Here is a 20,865-nt window from a genome sequence, read left to right on the forward strand (position 1 = left end):
TTTCAGAACTTCCTGACCTGCTCCCTGAAAGATTTTCAGTATTGCTTTTTAAAAATAACTTTATTATTTGTCCTATTTACATAGGATATTACAGGAGATTGCATGCAATAAATGGGAAAACAGTGCAATCTATTTGCCTACCCTTATTTTTATTTAATGTTTTATATTCCTATTGGGATTAGGACTATCCTATGATACAGAAAGGACAATTTCATTTTCTGTGGAAAGCAAAGTGCAAAGTCTTCTGCCAAATAGCGCAAAAATTGCTTTGCTTTTTAGACAGACATCGTTCTCCAGATATCTGAAAGACTTAGATATTAGAGAAATGGGTGTATTAGTGTACTGAAGCTGACATTACCAGGTGTTGTATATGAGAAATGTCATTTATGAGTTGTTACACAGCTATTATTAAGAGACTATTTAGAAGAACACAGTACATCATAGTAACTGTCACTGCGCTCACTGCAATCACTGAACAACCAGGCATAGCTAAACAGAACATTTCTTTCGCTTTCAGGGCAAATTACACTTATGGTTTATTTATGTGATGCATTTGTGGCATTTAGGATTCCTCCATAACTGTTTTACGCTAGCTCTGGGGGTGCAGACCCGTGGCACAGTGCCAGCCAGGTGGGAAGGGAGGCAGTCCAGCCTCCCACAGCTGGTCAAGCTGGCTGGGGAGCAAAGCCCTCCACACCTCCCCAGCCTGGCTGTTGGTGAGGAGGTGGGAGTGCTGGCACTCCAGCTCTGGTCCCCCTCTCTCCCCTGTCAGCAGTTTTGGAGGATAGGGTCTGGTGGCTCTAGGCAGTCTCCTGGCCCTGGCTGCAGGCAGGATGGGAATCCAGCAGCTTCCAGGGCTGCTCCTACCTTGCTGCCCCCACAGCCTCTGGGGTAGGGTCCCTTGCTGTCCTCCTTCCCTGCAGCATCTTATACACACTCAGGTGTCTCCCTCCAGCTATGCACCACTTAGAGCAAATTGCAGTTACTCCATGGGCTGCCCCACAGCCATAACTATTTACACCAGGTATTAAAATGCACACAGACTAATGAAAGTTAGCCCTAGATTTAGATTTGAACAGACATTGCCTGAACTCCTGATAACGTCTTTAGATCACACACTGCATTCAGACTGTTAAATCTTGATCCTCTAATCTCTCCACAGGCTGAACTTCCACTGACTTTAACCTGCCCAGCCATATCCTTTAAAGCTAGTCTCCCCCAATTATTGCACCACGTGCAGCCCTGCTGGACCTCTAAATCTTTCAAGAGGTTTGTAATTTGGTGCATTCCCTAAGGAAGGTTTGGAAGGGGTCCAGAGAACAAGGCTAATTTAGGAGACAGGAGAATACATCTTCAGAAGAAATGGCTCCAAGATCTTAACATGTTGGGCCGTGAAAAAGAAGCAGGTGAGATAGATAGGATTTAATTACAGTGTACAAGTACCTAAGGGGGTGAACACAGAACTAGGTCTGAATCTATAGCAATGAGGTAAAATAAGAGGTCATGGGCTGAAATTGAAGTGTATTTCTCTCAGCAGAAGGCTACTCCATATAGGTAACAATCTGGCAAACAAGGTAGTGGAAACCGGTAGTAGATGCAGGAGCCTATTTATTACTGTTGCAGTATGATCAGTTTGCCCTGCTGATGGTTCTTGTCAGTCACAAATGGCTCTTTCTCTGTGTTGTTTGGTGTTTCAATCTACCGTGTTATTTGGGGGGGGCACATTCTTCAAAGCTGATATTCCAGGGGTTAAAAATAGAGGCTTTGAAGGTTTATGTACATAGTCTTGTAGGTCTTGAAAAATGGTATGACTCCCTCTATGGCCTGGTGCTGCAGAAGAACACAGCAAATACTGCACAATTCTGACAAACTTCTGGCAAGTGAAAAGTAAGGTTTCTGTGACATCGAAAATAGTAATATGGTACTGACATAAATGGGCATTCCACCTCAATCACCCTTTTTATGTTTCTGTAGTAGGGGAAAAATAAAAGATCGAATCTGGAAGATGAGTACAGCATGTGAAGCATGAACTTAGACTCCCTTTAAAAAAAAAAAAAAAAAGTCTCTCCACTAATTTGCAATGGTTTGGATTTAAGTTTTTGAATCAGTTAATTTGTGCAGGAGATGGCCTAGTTTCAGCTGGCATCTTCAACTCTGAAAAAAGTCAGGACATGGGGAGGCAACTGGGACACTGGTTTGCCCCTTTGCAGACAGACTAGCTTTGTTTTCACCCATTTCCAATCACTTAATCATCTACTAATGAAAAGGTACTCAGAGAAAAGGCTAATGTGAGATTTAAGTTGGATTTATGGGGCATCAATAAGCAAGTTATTATTTTAGATTGTCTACATTCATGCTGCAAGTTTCCTAAATGATGTTCGGAGTTGATTTATTTACTCCACCAGAAGTGCAAGAAAATAATGAGTAAGGCAGTAGTTGTTTCTGCCAATATCTCTGTGTACGCTCTGCACATTTATTTTTTTTTTAATGATAAACATCCTATTACAAGTTTGATAGACTAATCCCAAATCTATAGCATCTGTAGATTAATTGGGGATGGGGCATGCCTCAGACTGCTATGTCCTTCAAACATCCCTGCTGAAGTACTGAGACTTTGAGTGCTTCTCATAGCATGTCAGAGCACTGTGCTGGTTCCCTCTAGCAATGGAGATGCTCCACGCTAAACCAAATGTTCCCAGGAGATCACTTTTGGTCTCTCCTGGTGGAACATGTGGTTTGGGGCTGGACAGTCCTGGTGAGATTCATCTGGGCAGCAAAGATAACCTATCTATAGTGGTAATCCTATGCTCCTTCTGCTGCCCCTGGAGAGACACAAACTCTTCTAATATGCAGCTCATTTTGAGGAGAACACTGAAAAATGGTCACATGGACTGTGCCTAATGGGCCTTGTTCCTAAGCTTGGATTATGGAGTAAGTCTTGGGAGAGTGGACAGGCTCCTGAGGTCCTTTCACAAGTTATGGTTGCAACTTTATGAAAGATTTATCCCAGTTGCCATACTTGTAGCCACCCAGACTCAACAGTTTTGTCTTCTCCAGGGCTTTCCTTGCCACTTCTATCCTAAGGCAGCTTCAGTAAGTAAAACTAAAACTGTCTTTTACTAGATTCAGGTTTTTTCATCTGTGTATCTTTAGACCAGTATCTGTGACAGAGATAATAACCCTTAAAATGAGGTTATAAGTTTTGACAATTTATGTACATTGTCTAGAGCAGAGACTATTTTCTCTAGGATTCGGACTGGTACATAGCAGAAATCATAGTTTACATCTTGCAAGAATTTTTAGCATTTTAAAATATATCTCACTGCAGCTCAGGATGGAAACAATTTGTTAATTTCTTCAAAACATGGATTCCTGAAAGAATTCATATTAACAACTATTTTTCCATTCTTTCAAATTTTTTCCTGTTATTTCAGAAAAGGCATTTTATTAATGCTGGTAAAATGCTTCCCTAAATTAATCAAAAAAATAAAAGAAGAACTAGAGTATTTGACCTATTTTAATGTCATACTACAACATGTCAGAGTAGCAGTACCAAACATAAACTTAATTTTAACACTTCTAAATTTTTTCTTCTTCAAAATAGTGTGGGGTTTTTTTCTTTGGTGAGAAGTCATTTTGCTCACAGTTTAATGAAGAGAACTCTTTTTTAAATTAAATGCCTTTGAGGAGCTTTAGTTTTGCTTCCATCCCATCTCCTCACATCTTTCCTCAGCTGAGTCTTCTGGATATACTAAAAAATATTTTTTATTTTATTTGCAGCTCAGATGATAGATTGATTAATTCTCTGGCTGCACCAGCCAATAAAATGAATAATGCAGCAATGATATTTTTTACAAAAGGTTCAGAGTACTATTGTGGATTGGTTTATTAGATGATATATCTATAAGACCTAGTTATATTAATCAACTTTAACAAAATGCAACTAGATGGCACAGCCATAAACATGCCAAACCAAGACCGTGTGAGCCTCAGCAGAAGACACACCTGATCAATCTCTTTTGCTCTGATTCAGACAGTCATGCAGAGCAAACCACCAGCTGGATTTAATCCTTGGTGGTGGTGGTGGTGGTGGTCTTTGGTGTGGTATCATGTGAAGAACTGTCTTAAATAACTAAATTAAATAAGAGCAGAGTAGCTAATGGAGGAGAATCACATCTCTGACCAAGATATTTCTCATGGAAGAAATTCTAGATTCAGTTATTACAGCAAACAGTTCCCTTTGCCCATATAGCTTATTTCACTCAGGAAATTGCTTTATGTTATGCTAGCAAAAGAAGTTCGTTGAGGACTTATTTTGCCAAAACAAGCTGCATCTCTCTGGAGAGCAGTTTTCCAGATTCATTATTTTTTTTAAGAGTAAACAAGGTGACACACTGAGAATTACTTCACAAAATGCTCTGAGGGTAAAAATCAATCTAGTAACACATTACTTAAGATGAAGTGTAAAATGCACAAGCTTCTGTCTTTAAATTTGATGTAAAAATTAATTCCAGAAGTTGTAAGGTGCAAAATGTTCTAAAAATTACACACACATCTCTCTTCTCATTTCCTACAAGGTCTTTCCTCCCTGGTTGTGACAGAGTATTTATTTTTTTTAGTACTCTATGGAATCTTGGAAAAGAGGCACAAACATGGAAAATAGCCTTGAGTAGCTGGAATTATCGTCATTTGAATGAAGAGGGTGTAATTAATTTCTGTCTGAGAACAAATGGCTCATTAATCTTCAAAATAGACTGAAAATCCACTTAGAAGAAAGAATGATACTATACACACAACAGAAAACTGTGGGGTTGAAAACTGTGGGGTTGGGACCTATCAACACTTTAAAAATACTTACTTTAGACAGCTGAAGTAGTTTGGATGAGTAAAACAACTCAAATCTCCCCTAAGTCAAACTTGTATATTTTCATCTATATTTTTTAATTATTACTATCTGCCTCTTGATTCCACATGAATTTAGGGTGACTAAAAGCCCCACAAGATCCTAATGACTTTTTAGTACTGAGGCACAACTCGGTAATGCTTTTATGCTTCTCTAAAATGCATTTTAATCCTTTTTAAAAAAGATCCCTTATGTGACTGCAAAATTAGCCTTCTGCGATGTATCAGTACTTCTACAGCCTTCAGCCAGCCTCATGAGCCTCTAGGGGCTGGCTGGCTGGCCAATATTTGTGTTTATATATGCTCATCATGATCCACCTTCTGTATGGTTGGTTGCGCTTTCCATAGTTATTTGTGTCATGCTATGTTCAGAGGTACAGGCTCTGAGTTCCTTGAGTAGGGACTCATTCCTCTGAGTTTATTGCACTTCACGCAGTAAAGAACTGATTCTTTATATGGTGCCCTGGCTCTACCACAATATAAATAACATTTTTTTTTATATTGGCACAAGTCCTTTGAGTCAAAGGAGGAGTCACGGAAAGAGGCAGTGAAGAAGCAGAGATTTCATCACTTTAAAATCATAGTTTTTGAAGCATGTCTTTCTGTAAGATGTTATCCAGAGAAAGCAAGAACTATATTTTGAGAATTCTAGTAATAGTTTTTAATCCCCATCAACCCACTAATAAACACATTCTGGATCTTTTAAGGTATTGACATAGTGGCAAAAAAAATCCTGCCTCGGGCCACATTTTCTAAACCACAGATCCAACTGCAGATATGATGCTTTTAGTAAATTGACAGAGGGAGCTATAAGAGTAGTTTAGATGACTCATATTATTCCTCTGGGCAGAGTCCCAGCTCAAGAGTTCTCTGAGTCAGCTTTGGTGTTCCCTTATCAGGAGACAGAGCATTGTTAGAAAACACCATTTTGGGGCTAAAGCAACCCTTCTGTTGTAATAGCCCTCTGGCATTGACAAATTTTTAGCTCCCTTTAATAGGGAAGCTCCCTATGCATGCCAGTGAAATCCCAAGTGCTGCTTCTGAGTCATCTTTGCATCATATCTTCTTCATTTCTGGATTTTTGCTTTAAGTGCTTTAAGTACTGATTAACTCGGCTTCTACATGTCCTCACTTTTGACTCCTAGGTTTACCAATGCCTATATGTTGGCTTCCATTCCGGTTTAAGTCTAAAACGAGACCTGCTCTCTTGCTTCGTATGGAAAATCAGGCCTCATTAGCAAAAAGACTTGAGGACAGCAGCAATCAGCACTTTGGCTCGCTTGCAGTCCTGTGTGGGAGCTTGGGATGTTGCACATCCTTCTGCCCCCATCCCATGGCAAGACCCACACAGTGACCTATGCTTAGCACCCCAGGCTGTAAAGCAGGATCCCCTTTCCTGAGAACAGATTTTCTGCTTAATGGTATTTATGGTAGATGGATCCATTAACCCAGAAGAGATGATGTTCTAATGGCAGCAGCAGAAGAGGTTTCTCACTGATTGCCCAGGAGATGGAACATTTGCCTTCTAGACCCTTAATCTGAAACACTGCTGGTACTTTTCAGGAAAGTCCATCAGCCACGAGGCTGCAACATAGTCTGGCATGGCACAGTTCTCCTGCCAGCACCAAACACTGCTGAAGCGAAGTGAGATTTACAGGGCAAAAGCTAGTGAGCAAGATGGTACTGGGTCTTTGGCCTGTTGTGAGAGGAACCTCCCTGGAAAGGGAGAGTCCCAGGCACTGTCCTTGCTCCCACTTACTTATTTTTTGCAGTTTATTTGTGACACTGAGACTCAAAGTCTTGCTGAGTTATGGCTCCACATGTAACTACAGAGCACGCACTCACCCATTCTCTGACCAGTGCCAGTAAGGTGTCAGATCACTCAAAGTAACCTATAGCTCAAAAGTATCAACCTTCACCCTAAATGTAAAGCATTTCTGGCCCTCTGGGAAAGCAAGCCTTCATTTCACTCCATGTGAGCCCTCACCAAATCCCTCTCAAAATGTACTAGAAAATTCTGCTCCTCAGGTCCTTTGCTTTAATCTTTATCCTCAGTTTACAAGTCAAGATAGACACACAAATGCTTAATACCAAATGTGTTGTTCATGTACAACAAGCTTATAGATGCATGCTGCAGGCACCACCAGAGTCAGAAAACTTGGTTTGCCAGAAGGCAGAGCTGCCTGGGCTGCCTCCTCCCTGCCTGCAGGCTGCCCTGAGAGGGGTGTCTAGAGCCCATGGGAGGTCTCGCTCATGGACCCTGCAGTGGGGCAGCTCCCTCTTGCCTGCCCAACCGAGACTACAAGGACAGTCGTGTCCCTGCTTGCAAGGTATCATTCACTGAAGAGCATCCCTCAAGAGAAGGGGAGCATCAGGAGTGCCAACATGTTTGCCATTGGTAGCACAAATGGGCATGCAGGGAACGTGAAGGGGGAAATAAGTGGGAATGGGGTGCTAAGGACAGGCAGAGAAGTCTCTGGCAGAGGACAAGCATTGGGCCAATGGAGCTGAACAACTAGATTTTGTTGGGGGTGAGTTTGGGAAGAGCTTGGAATTAGTTCTTTTTGTGTTTCAACCTCTCTTTTATTCTGACCTCATGATTTTTCATACCCCTGTAGCAGACAGACATCTGGTTACATCTCTTACTGCTGTAATGCTTTCTGCCCTAATAGCTTCGCCTTTTTGGCCTTTAACCTTCCCTTGAGCAGTGACCATTATTGATAGCTGTTAGGCATAGGTGGGGTAGAAAAGTATAGCTTAATAATGGTGAATGTAGAAAAAAACTTTCCAGAGTCTGGAAAGGACTGATAGAAAAGGTGTACAAATCCTATGGCTCAATATCTTCTACTAGCCTATGAAACAGAAGTTTTTGGTAAGTTGAAAGATGTGTTACTGAATAATAGCTGAATTTATTCTCTTCCTCTCCAAACAGTCCCTTTAAAAATCTCTTTTTTATTCTCAAGATGTGAAATTACTTTGATAGCAGGAAGACAGTTGCAATTCCCACTTTGGCTAGCTTTGTTAGACACTTAAGTTGTGATATCTTCAGCCCAGTAATGTTTATAGGTCTCAGTCCCTTCCAGTATTCAGTACATGCCTACCTGTAATGTCTACAGCGCTCTAGCTCATAGAAAACAACATTGCAAGACAGGGAAAGACAATGTTTAACAAATACCAAAAGAAATGAAGCATAAATTAGGCTCTAAAGCCAGATGTTCCTTTCAATGTAGCAGGCTATTGGAACTTACTCCGCAAGATCAATATTTTTAGATTTGCTGAATTTCTAGAGGCAATGTTTTCAATTTGAAAGCTTTTTAGCCTGTGTGAGAAGGTGAAGAGTATTAAGGGAGATGCATAGGAGCCAAAGAAGAGGCTTCAAAGGCAGCACATTGGAAAACCTCCAGTTGTTTTAACTCCAAAGAACACTTACTCAGTTTTACACTACACGTAGCATACAGTGCCTCATCTTTCACATGTAATTCAGCTTCTGAAGGTGTCTGCCTTCTCTCTCTGCATCGCTAGTGGTCAGTTTATCTCTGCTGTCCCAGCCAGTTCAACAGGTCAGAGACACTTCTGTCTGTCAGGTGCTCCTGCAAGGGATTTCTAAGCTCCTCTGCATTTCTGTGGGGATTGATTTGTTACATATCTTTTGGGAGAGGAAAAAAAATTGAATACATTTAATTCAGCCTCAGTCACTCTTCCTGGTTCAATGTAGAAGTAACTTGTGTTTAGAAATTCCTAAGTGTCATACTAGCTCTTACAGAGTAAGAGGCACTCACAGCTTTGCTGAATTTGTAACAGGTGTGAAAATATGTGACTGCTTATCTTCAGTTGTCTTCTATTTAGCATAAGCTCCTCGAATATGCACTAATGGTGCATGTCCCATATGGAAGATACTGCACAAAATAAAGCCCTAAAGTTTTCTTGAAGCAAGTGGAAAGGAGAATTTGAAACTGTCATAATTTTATTTCTTTAATTACCTGATCAAGTACCTATCAGAGTAAACAGAAATCTTGCCACACAAATGTTAATTTGAGATAACACAGTGTTTGATAAAGAACATTTAGACGGGGCAGTATGTAACTAGTTGTCACTGCCATCTATGAACAGAGTACACACATTTGAGAAAACCTTACTAGTTGTCCTTTTAATAATAGTTACCCCTTAGATACAAATTTTGTAGTGTGGTGGGCATTTCTACAGTAGCATTTAAACTGTCTCTGAAGTACCGCTTCCATATGCAGTATTTGACTGACACCACTATGTAAAAACTCTTCCAAAGCAAATCCTGGAAGTTAGTAGGCCAGCATTTTATCTTCCTTGCATAGGTTGAGGTTCGTAACTGAAAGAGTTGTTTTGGACACCCAGAATACTGACGCTGTCTTCAGCCTGGAGTTTGGTAGGTGCAAATGAATGGTGGACATTGCTGTTCTCCCTTATATCCATGTTGTATAGGGAAATGGAGAGTGGTGAGGCAGCTTTGTAGCAGTAAACCCATAGCAGGTAAACTCACTGGCGCTCCGCGGCTTGCTCTGAGAAAAGGAAACTCAACAGTATCTCAGGTAGAAGGCTGTAAAAACCTTCTACTTGCCTGTACCCTCACTGGTATGGTGTTTGTTTAGGATACTTTCAAATATCTTTGGAATTGTTTATATAAGTTAACATTTCTTTACTTAACTGAAGGTTATCTATGAAAAGAATTCACTAAAAATGTGATGCTGCCAGACAGGCACCATATTAAAATTAAAGGGAAATGTATTCTTTTGCACAATTACACAAATGCATGTAAATAACTCACACAGAAGCATGCTAAACCAACACTAATTACTTATAACAGCAGTGAAAAATTAACATGTCTTGTTTTACCATTGCCCTTCCTACACTGACACCTTGGTTACCTGTCTCATGTGCAGGGTGAAGCAGGAAGCCACAGGCTAAAAACTGTAGGATCGTGTAATTAAAAACTATATTGTAATATACATTTTCAATGGGAACAAGATGAAGGTGTGTAGGCAGCTCTCAGTCTGATACTTGTCAGTCTTTCTCAGCAATGGGAACTCCTAGAAATCTGAAATCACAACAGACCTCTCAGTGATTTAAAGGGATGTTGACAGCAGTGCATTATAACAAACACATACAGAGTACATCCCAGACTCTCTAATAAGCAGCCCTTGCATGAGTATTTGCATGTGTGCTAATATTCCATTCGTGTACCACATTTTAGGTTTTTAGAACATAAAAATAATAGGTTAAAAAGTGATAGAAAAAGGCTAGTAAGTATGTTAAGTTTTGAATATAAGCAATTTAAGGGAAGTGTTATAATTTTCTGTATATTAGTACACAATCTGACCCTGACCAAGGTAGTTAATTTTCATCTGCTGGAACAAAAGAAATTTTAAATCAGTACAAATCCTCATTTGCCCATTTATTTCTTATCATGCAAACTATTTCCTGATCTAAGATCATGGTTGTTCCAGGGCTTGTTGAAGCCCTGAGATTATAATTTTTTTGGGAAGTGGCACATCTGATTTCCTACTTACTGCATGTCCTTTCCTTTGTTTCCTACATGGGGCTCTTTTTCCTGAGAAATCCTGAGAGTAACTCTGCTTTTCATCACTTTTGGGCACCATCTTGCACAGCAGGGCTTGACTAAAGCAACGCAGGCCTACGGCTAATAATACACAGTGCCTTTGTGGCTATAGGCATTGCCATGTGTTCACACAACCTGTGGTGATGAAAGATGAACAAGACCAATTCCATGTTCCCCCACCACCAAAAAGCACAAACAATATTCGTTTACTGCAGTTTAAAGAGAGAGAGACGTAACAGCAAGAAACCTGTCAGCAGTAAGTACCCTGGTGCGGGTGGCCAGAGGCAGTGATGTTGCTCATATCTTGTCATGGCAGTGCTTCCTGGCGTGGGTTGTTTGCAATTCATGCCTGTCTGAGGTGTACAGAGAAGTCCTATTTCATACAGCTACTTCACCCTGTCCAGTCTCTTACAATTTTTAAGCTTCTCTTAAGAACAGTAGGGACAAAAACATGATTTAAAAAATAGACAAAGAGATCTTGACGTTTTGAAATCTGAATCTTTATCATTGCAGAAATTATCCATTTGGAGAAGCACACTTTAGAAATGGCTGATATTTTTCAAAAGGAGAGGCCCCTGGCTTTTTGGAGATCAAGCCCTCTTAAGATATTTTGTGATGAAAATATCAAAAACTTTGGCCTTAAACTACATGGAGCATTAGGGCAGGAAGGCACTGAGGGCATAAACTGAGAGCATATGTTCTACCATTTGTTTGACCAGAAAGCTAATGAAACTGTCAAATATACATATTTCCTGTTTTTCTTCTTTTTAACTGAAAATTACCAATGTGGTGATTATTTCTCATTGTTAAGAAAAATTCTGTATCTATCATGACAAATATACATCAACACTTTAGCTAGTATGATTTACAGTGACTGAGTTTCATACCCATGAAAAACTGATTTGCTGACAGATCTTTAACTCATACTGTGATGATAACAGGCATCCAGAACCATAACAGAGTCTCTATAAAAGTACATGCAATATGCACAAATGAACACTCTGGCATTCATAATGAATGAAGATTGAAACTGAATTTCTGGCGCTTCTAAAACTCAGTCAAAGTGACTAGTTTTTTTTCTTGTCTCAAGGGAAAAAAAATGATTAATTTTGCTCCTCTCTGATATCCAAATTCATGACTTATCTGCAACACTCTGAAGGAAAGAAAAACTCTCTCACGTTAACACAACACACTTCGTACTTGTAAAAGAGAGGATGAAAGACACCATCTATCTCAGAGGTTAATATATTTGAATAGAGTTGCAGAGGCCCTTGCCTAGTGAGAGGAGGGTGTTGACCATTTGCTTGTATAGTGCATAGAACCTGGAAATAACCATTCTGCTTGTTTAAAGGGCTCTGTAACAGAGTTTGCATCAATACTGTGTTTCCATGGAAATCCGATTAATTGAATTTCATGTTCTGTGTGAGTTTCATCCTGCCAGGCAATGGACATCCCCTTTGATTAAGATTTCTACTTATCTTTTGTATTTATTTATTAAAGGTTGGAAAGAAATGGCTTAGGTAGGAAAGAAAAGGTAAACTAGAATAAGTTAAGAAACAAATTTCCTGTACTTTTGCTTCATATACCTTTTAGTCTGGATATAAAGTGAGAGTTTCAGATATTTTTTTTCTATTCCAAATTTCTTTCTGGGAAAAAAAATCCAGCTCATTCTTTATTTGTGGACTACGCTTCAGGTGTAGTAGACCCTTTAAAATTTCTAGCAGCATCCACTAGTGGATTGCATAGTTTTTAATGATGGGTGGTTATTTGCTGCTTCATTCCACAAAGTCATGTGGAAATGCCCAAAGCAGATTTATTCTGCAGAGAGGAAAGATGTCATAGGTGGAGAAAATCAGAGGAAGTCTCATCGGAGAAATTTATACTTTGAGAAACCAAACTTATGGAGGATCCAGAGAAAAGCTTCAAAAATTACCTCTGAACTTGGCATACAGTTACTGCAGGAGACATGTAAAAGTCTCTGAGGATACCCCAAAAAAAGTGTATCACATCAGTATGCCTCAGATCCACTGCTTTATTGTTTGTGAGACCTAAGCTAGTAAACTTAGAGCTAGTTTAGATATTTTTAACTACTTTTGTTACACCATTTGAAATGTTTAGTTGTTTGAGTTTATCCAAAAAGGAGAGCTGTTACTTGATAAAAAGTCTAGAATGATCCCTTCTATGGGGAAAAGATCATCTGATACCATAAGTCTCTTTAATTTAGCAAACACAACACAAAATCTCACTAAGTAGAAATCCAGAATTTAAGAACTGAAACTGGAAAACAAATGAGTGTAACTAATTATTGGAAGATCTCAAAAGGGAGGAGAAGAAATAACCAAAAAGCAGAAAGGCAAACAGGAAATTTGTTCAAAACAGCTATTCAGGCCTGAAATATGCACCTTGGCTTAAGAAACACTTCCTTCTGTACATAAATAAGACTTTAGACACCTCTAAAGCAGCTGTCATTAAGTATTGCTGGGTGTTTTGACTTTGCCTGGTATATCTGGGCAAAAAACCCCATAAACTTACCTGCCGCAAAAGAGGAATTCAAAATAACTGTGAGTTTCTGTCAAATTAACTGAATGTTTTATATTAAAAAAAAAGAAAATCACATGGGGAAGCAAGAGATAGAAGGGTTGAAAATACTGAAGTATTCATCTGAGCACTTTATATTTGAACACTCTTCTGAAAGCTCTCAAAAATTAGATAGATTAATAAAAAGGAGTAAATATCCCCCAATATAAATTACTTTTTTTTTTCAGATTAAACACAAATGCATTGGCTCATCCATCAGAAGTATGTTGGGTTTGAGGGAAGAGTTCTTTTACCAAAAAATAAAACATGACCAAAACTCATTGAGCAGGATGTGCCTTGGTCTTATTGCACATACAGACAGGGATCACAGGAGGTTCCTCCAAAATAACTTTTGCTCCCTCTGAAATAATTTATCTTCATTGTAGCTGACGCAGTCCTCCGTTGCTGCCATTTATATCTCCTGCACCCAGCAGGTCTTGAGAGGAGGAGTCTGCCCTCCGGCATGACCTTTGTAGTAATAGGCATTTATGGCGGGGGTCACCATTTCTTTAGGATTCATTACAGACACTGATTAGAGAAGGTGATAAAGATGTTGCTGGAGTCCAAAGCCCATGTTGAACTGAAAAAAAAGAATGCATGAAAAGTACCATTTTAAATGGATGCATCTATTTACTGCTGATATTTTCATACAAATGGTTTAGTGATATTAGATTCAGAAGGTGTAGCAGAGGTTTTAATTTGCTGCAGTTCTGGTCTAATAGGTATAAAGACACCAGAGGATTCTGAAATACTGAACTCAGAGGTGTTCTGACAAACCTTTGTACTCATAATAACAAGAGCTAGTGTGAGCTTACACAATTTAAAACTAATTGCCCAGCCAACATCCTCATTACCATATTGATGCAGTTCATAAATCAAAGCCCTGCCTATTCAAGCTGTTTACCAGTCTTGCATTAAGCAGTGTATTTCAACTGAGAAATGTAGCGAGTTGCCAAAACACTGCAGAAACTTTACAAGACTGATAGGAGTATGAAACTGGGGAGCCAAAATGCCACAAACTGATTTAATACACATGATATTAAAGTGCTTGTTCTTGTTTGTTTTCTGAGTACGTTCTGATTTAGCCTTGAAACTTTCCATAATAATGTACTGCGGCACAGATACAGGTCCTTACACAGCACAGAGCTGCTGGCAATTTTGATCAATTTGGCTTCCTGTGGGAGCTTCTTTGCTTAACCAGGAGACTCATACGTACTTTTTTTTTTTTTTTTTGAAGCAATACAGTACTTATGCCAGCTGAATTGAGGTACATACATTAAGAATGTAGAATTTTTATATAAGCAAAGGAGACCTCGAGGCTCTTACCTAAGAATCCTAAATTAGTCACCAAAATTAGGTGCCTGAAGTTAAATTATTTGAATAGTCTAAGTAAACTGAAGGAATGATAATTCATTTTCCTAAACTAGTGCCTACCTGCAGGTGCCTAGCAGTGTCCTTTGAGATATCCTGCTGTCCTATGATATCCACACAGTAGATATGTCAAAGTTGTCAGAGGAGATTCACACCTCTCTGAACTGGCAGCTGAAGGCCAGGTGGGATAGTCTCAAAGGGCACTAGAAACCTATGTTTAAGCAATTAAATTTTTCCCTAATTTTCCTTCAGGTATTCAGTGAGCTGGCTTAGGTATCGGAAACATCCCAGTCCTGTAAACAAGATTAATAAACTTGTACAAGCTTCAGTAGCTGCCATGGTCCAGCTGCTTCCAGCTCCCCAGGCTGACCAGTTTCACACTAGCTGAGAATGTCTGCAGAGGCCTGAGCCTGTTCTTATCCCAAACACCAGTGTCCTGCAAGTTATTTTTCTCTATATACTTTGCTTAGAAAACAGCAAGAGAGATTTATTTTTATTGTGGTTTCTCATGAGCTGAGTGCAGTAGATCTTGGCAGCTGCTGGGAAATCTCTGCCCCTGTGCCAGGCTTTCACCCCTGCAGTGGGCATGGCCATAGACTGCAAGGACAGAGAGAGCTGAAGCAAGAGTCAAGGCACCAAAATGAGGATCAGGACTTCAAATATAAGTTGCTTGCATGAAGGAAGCTTGAAACAAAGCATGGTACTAAAGAGTTACTGAAGTTTGTTGAAGATGTTGGGGAAATTTAACAGATTCTGGGAAAACCAAGGGCTTGTGGGGGTGGTGGTTTGGTTAAGATTATTGGTTTATCCCTGTTTAAGAGAACCCAATTCAGGGGGAAAAGGGCGGACATTTCTAATGAAATGCAACTCTTCTCTATAAATAGAATTAGCAAGAAGAGTTCAGCCTATTAAAACAAGAGCTGATCTTCAGTCATGATGCCTGTTGAAGCCACCGTCTCTCATGTTCTTTTATGTAAATTTAATCATGACAATTAGTAAATCAAACAAAACAATTTTTATGGATGGAAGATAAGATGTGATTAATACATGGCTTTAGTCATAAAGAAACTTTGACTCCTTTCTACATGTCTTCTACTGGCTGTGTGGTCACAGTAGATGCAAGCGTCCAATTCCTTATATGCAGATGGTGGATAATAACAATTATAATGAAATTAATATGAACTGATACTTTCTCATGAAGTCACCCAAGGCAGTGATATGTTCTCCTTCTTCAGAGAGGGAAATAACTTTAAAGAACTTAATTTCTTTAATTTTAAGGAATTATAAACCATACAATAAACACAGACCATACCAGCCTCTGCACCTGTGAAGTGCCAAAATAACTGCTTTTGTCCAGTGTCTTTGGCTGCTGGTGGGTGTCACAGGTTCAGCAGATTTCTCAGAGGGATGCATGCAGTTTTGGAGGCTGTTCTGAAGGACAATTTTGTGCTGATATACAACTTTCAACAAAGAGCTAAATAGAAAAAATCAAAATCAAGCTGCTTGCTATTTACCTAACTTGTGGAGTGAGAAGTGGTTGTCATGTCCTTTCTCTTTCATGAGCTTAAAAAGAAAGTAAAGATGTGAATATGACCCTTAAGCCATCCATATTAGCATAGATATCCTCCAGTATGAGAGAATTGCTTCTTCCAGCCTCTTTCCACTTGTGCAAAATGAAGATTAATTTGCAACCAGTTCATTGAGCATCCCATGAACATATGTAATGGAATCCACTTTACAGGCTGAAGAAACAGTGAGAGTATTTAAACTGAAGGGAGAAGCAGCTCATACCTGGGTGTCTGCTTGCAGAAAGGCTGTTTCCTGACTTTGGTTTGGACTGGCTGCTTAGATGAAGAACTGGGATCTTACCAATGCCAAGATCCTCAACCAAAAGGGAGACAGACTTTTTTTTTTTTTTCCTATGTGGCTTATCCACTGTTATTTTAAAAATATTTATTAGGTGTTGGTTCATTTCAGGGCCTATGTTTATGAACAGTGTCTGTGTATGACCGGCCACTCTTCCCATTTCATGGTCATTGCACCATTCATATAAAACAAAGCCAAAGTATTCTAGGGAAATACATTAAAAAATTCTGGTTTCCATTTAATAAGACAGATTTTAGATAAATGCATATGCACACACACACCTCTTTCAATCCTCCTTTCCTGTGGGTATTAGGATTTTCAGCAACTTCACATCAGGTTTAATTTCTCAAGTAGTTCAGAGTGTAATCTTAAATCACTCAAAACTGCCTTCTAAAAGCATGTAGTCAACCATGCTCTGGACAATATCTCATCAGGAGCTTGATGCTGCATTTCATAGGTGCAAGACAAAATACATGAGGCAGAACAGGGAATAAAAAAGCAATACACTGAATGCAAGGCTAAAAAAAGCCTAATGTTAGAAGGAAAGCCAGATCTTAATTCTTTAAATTCATTCATGTTCTCAGAGACATGCTGAAAGACGTATGCCGTCAGTTCCCCATTCATACTTGACTCCTTTTGGATACCTTCTTTTGAGAGGATGTAATCAGGTATGCAAGAGGTATGAGGCTTTTCCAAGTGTGAAGAACCATGTCTTTTCCTTCACCTTACTGATGCTCACACATTCCTGCTGTTTGATTTTGCTCAAGATGGTAACCACGCTATTCATGGGCTTCACAGAACAGAATGATCTGCAAAGTCAAGGCCAACTTTATGTAAACTAATTAGGACTAAACATTGCCCATGGATCTAAGTTCTTAGAAATAGCAATAGTTGTATTACAGAGGGTATATTCTCACCTTATCTGCAATTAAACCACTGTTCCCACATGGTGGTAAGGTGACAACGACAGTGCTGTTGAGAATGCTGTTTTAGACTGAAACACAGCTGAGTCAGCACACTGGCAGGATGTTTGCACCTTGGCTGGATTAAACTCAACCTCAGTTTCAGCTAATAGCACAAAATGTGTCAATGATTCCTCCTGGAGCAGAATCTTTCCCTCCTATATATTGCAAGTAGGTCCAGCTGTAAATAAATTGCTGACATAGCTGCATTAGTTAAGATGGTGGTTGGAAAACAGCACATCTGTGACCAAAAGTTTCACCTAAAACAAACATGAATTTATGCACGGTTAAATTAGCAAAGTGTCTCTTCATCATTGTAGTTTATTGCACTTGAGAAGATATTTTACTTTCCTTGACAATGTAAAATGAGCTTCTGCCACGATGGAGGCGGGGACAGACATGGCAAAGGCTTGGTAGCACAGCTATCCTGGGATAATAAACACTTCTAAATTGAGACAAGCCTCACTAAATTGTCATATAAAGTAATTCCTGTAAAATGTTTGCCTCAAGATGTGGCTTCATTTGCTGAGTGACTCATTCATAAATATGCCAACTTCTTTCCTGACTAAAATACTGTTTAACTTCATCAAAGGCAATCAGGTGCATGAGGTGTAAGAGAAATCGGCATTTAAGTGCCACCTCCCTCACTCACTGAAATGAGTCAGGAGGGATGTAGATTTGGCAGCATCTGTGCCAAATATCTGTGCCTGGATATCTCAAGGTGAAAAATGTAATCTACTACTACTACTACTGTGCAGGATCCATTACATGAGTAGAAGGGTATTGCAGCTTTTCCATATTTGCTGTTTGCTCTAATCGAAAGCAATATAGAAAAACACTTCCAAAATTAAACTATAACTCAGAGTCTTCTCACCCCATATTTCCAGTGACAATTCATCATTTTCCTTTCCGGGCTAGATTTGCAAATAACTGCTTTATAATCACAGTCAGAAACTCACATGTCCAGTAACCAACGCTATAGCTACACTTTGCAGCGTATGCAGAAGTCTGTCTGCAAGCTATGATCCTATTAATATATATAAAAGGGAAGACTCATAAAGCTTTGGCAGCAAATGTATGTCTTGAAGAAACATAGGCAAACAATAATTAGAATTTGCAAGTGACATGGAAAGCTAATTTCGGTATTCCTTTATACTGGCTATATACTACATCAAAAGGCATTTTCACAGCCTACCTTTTCAAAACCTGACAGCATCCAAACTCGACTGTGTGCAGTGGGAACCTGACTCCAGGTGCTCCAGGTGATAAAGCAAAGCACAATGTTGAAGTCTGGCATAACGCGAAGAATGAGGTCACACTGTATTTTTAGAAGTGCCTGGTTTCCTGTGAAGCATGCTCTCGCTTTTTTTATTTTTTTCCTTCCCTCTCATTTTTTTCTGTCTTTTTCTGTGAATAATTTGGCCAGTGCTTGCTGGGGCTGTTCTTGCCCCAGGGGTTCTCACACATACTTCTGTTGACAGAGTTCTTGTGCAGCAAGCAAGCTGAAATGCCTTTTGTTAAGGATCTGCTCACTTCTTTTTCTGTTCTGCCCCAACGCTTGGAGGATCTTTTGGCTACTAACTGAGTTCCAGTTGTTACGCTTATGGAAATTAACTGAATTGAAAAATATGGGGTTACCTTGCAAAACAGGTAAAATTATCATCAGGAAAACAAAAATCCTAATCTCCTAATTTGCTCTTAGTCTATGCGTCTCACATTCTCTTGGCTTGTTGCTTAATTTTTCAGGGGAAGATTGTTTAAGTCAATGGGAAATATTAAGCAAAGTCATTGTGAAAGGGAAACAAATGCATTAGGGGCTGAGGGGTAAAACCTTGTTATTTTAAATGAGTGGTGTATTGTTCCAGCCAAGACCAGGACTTGATTTGCTGGTTTACTATGTCAGTTCAAGTTTAAATTGAAATTAAAGTAAGAAAATGCCACACATTCATTCACATACTATGTAATGCCAAAATACATAATGGGTATTGAAATGCACTAATTTGAGCAATGTTTGAAAAGTTAGCTTAGGTGACTTGCTATTATAGTAGCCCTATGAAATAAAGCATAATCATTTGCCCCGGAAAACAATTCTCCTTGTATTGACTAAAGAAAATAGAAAGGAGTCTATGAATATTAAAGTCTCTGTAAAATCATCCTATTTAATGGTTAAGCCTCATACGTGCTTTTTGTGTGATCTTTATGCAAAACTTGAAGAGTTTTAACACAAATTTTGGTTGTATGGGCAAAGGGGAATCAAGCCAATAGAGCATGATACACAAAAATTTATCTGTAAGTCTGCACATACACACTTGCTTGTGCCAGACCATATGAAAACATTCCTTCCATAGCATTTCGCTAGCTGTATCACAAATCTGTATTAATCTATTGCTGATTTGTAAGGAGTTCTCCTTAACAAATAAAATTCATGCTGTAATTTTTAAGCTTAAAAAGCTGAAGTTGCTACACCCAGATATGAATTTCACATTTTAGCTTAAAAAAAAATCCTGTGTTGCTTTTTTTGTGCTTTTTGTTAAGCTGTTTTGGAGTCAGTTTTGGTTGGACAGTTAGCTGCAGTAGCCCTACATTTCCTTTTTTGGTTGGAAAAAGCACATATATGCCCAAGAGACTTTTATTATTTGACATCTTTACCTACAATAGCACCTACCAGTAGAGCTAATGCTACAATATATATTTAGAATTACATATGCATATGAAAGTAATTTCCCTATTTATAAAACCTTGAAGACCTTTTCCAGAAAGATTATTAATTTTCAGAACCTATAAGTGCACACATTCAGAGTTGTGGTGAGAATTATATTATTTTGCAGGGCTGTGTTACAGGCCTTTTACAACATGTACAGATTTAGCTCTGAATATTCAGACCTCTCTGAGTTACACATTTTGCTGTGGGCAGGATTTCCAAATCCACAGCTCTGCCAAAAATGCTCCGTTCTTAGGAGCTATAAATGTCTATGTGTAACTCTTTATAAAATATGGAATTTGATATTTTGTATAAGAGTGTGGGGTTTTTTCCAGTCACTGCTAGATTGAATAAAGAGATATGTTCCACAGGATGAATAACTGTAAACTCACACTCTCTCTTCTTACCGCTTCGTCTTCACAAATTTCTTGCCATACTTGCACAAAATCAGCCTGCTTTTGCATACTTTCTTTGTTCCAGTCTCATCCCAGGAAAAATAAGAGAGTCCGATGGAGTAAGCAAATCTAATAAACAGAAAAACTCTTGCATGCCTTTTGTAATGAAACTGTAAAAATTACAGCTTTACACCACATCCTGTAAAAAACAAAGCTCATTTGAAAGAACTTAGTAAAATTTTAAAAGAAGCTGGGTATTGATTTTAGATGCTAAGAATATCCAGAGATAATGAAAAATACAGATTTTTGCAGGGATGATAATTCATATTTTGGAATCTAAAGCATCATCCTAAAATACTAGAAATAAAAAAAATGTAATTCACTTATCCCATGCTTGCCTACTGCAGAATTTCTGTGGCTTCTTCTGGAGCATTTTTTGCTGTATTTTGGGTTAGTTACAGCAAAGATGTTCCTATGAACACAGAGGTGTAGTCCTGCAGA

General features: G+C 38.9%; 1 protein-coding gene across 9 annotated transcripts in view; it reads left to right on the forward strand.

Moving 5' to 3' along the window:
- STARD13 (StAR related lipid transfer domain containing 13) overlaps positions 1 to 20,865 on the forward strand; it is a 328,586-nt gene that overhangs the window by 46,747 nt on the left and 260,974 nt on the right. Inside the window, exon 3 of one of the 9 annotated variants that reach the window (XM_074815855.1) lies at positions 16,891 to 16,985. The exons of the other annotated variants lie outside the window; for them this stretch is intronic. The gene's annotated coding sequence lies outside the window, so the exon portion shown is untranslated. The remainder of the gene's footprint in view (positions 1 to 16,890; positions 16,986 to 20,865) is intronic. 9 annotated transcript variants of the gene reach the window in all.

The sequence above is a fragment of the Strix aluco genome, chromosome 2 (genome assembly GCF_031877795.1).
Source record: "Strix aluco isolate bStrAlu1 chromosome 2, bStrAlu1.hap1, whole genome shotgun sequence".
Lineage (NCBI taxonomy): Eukaryota > Metazoa > Chordata > Aves > Strigiformes > Strigidae > Strix > Strix aluco.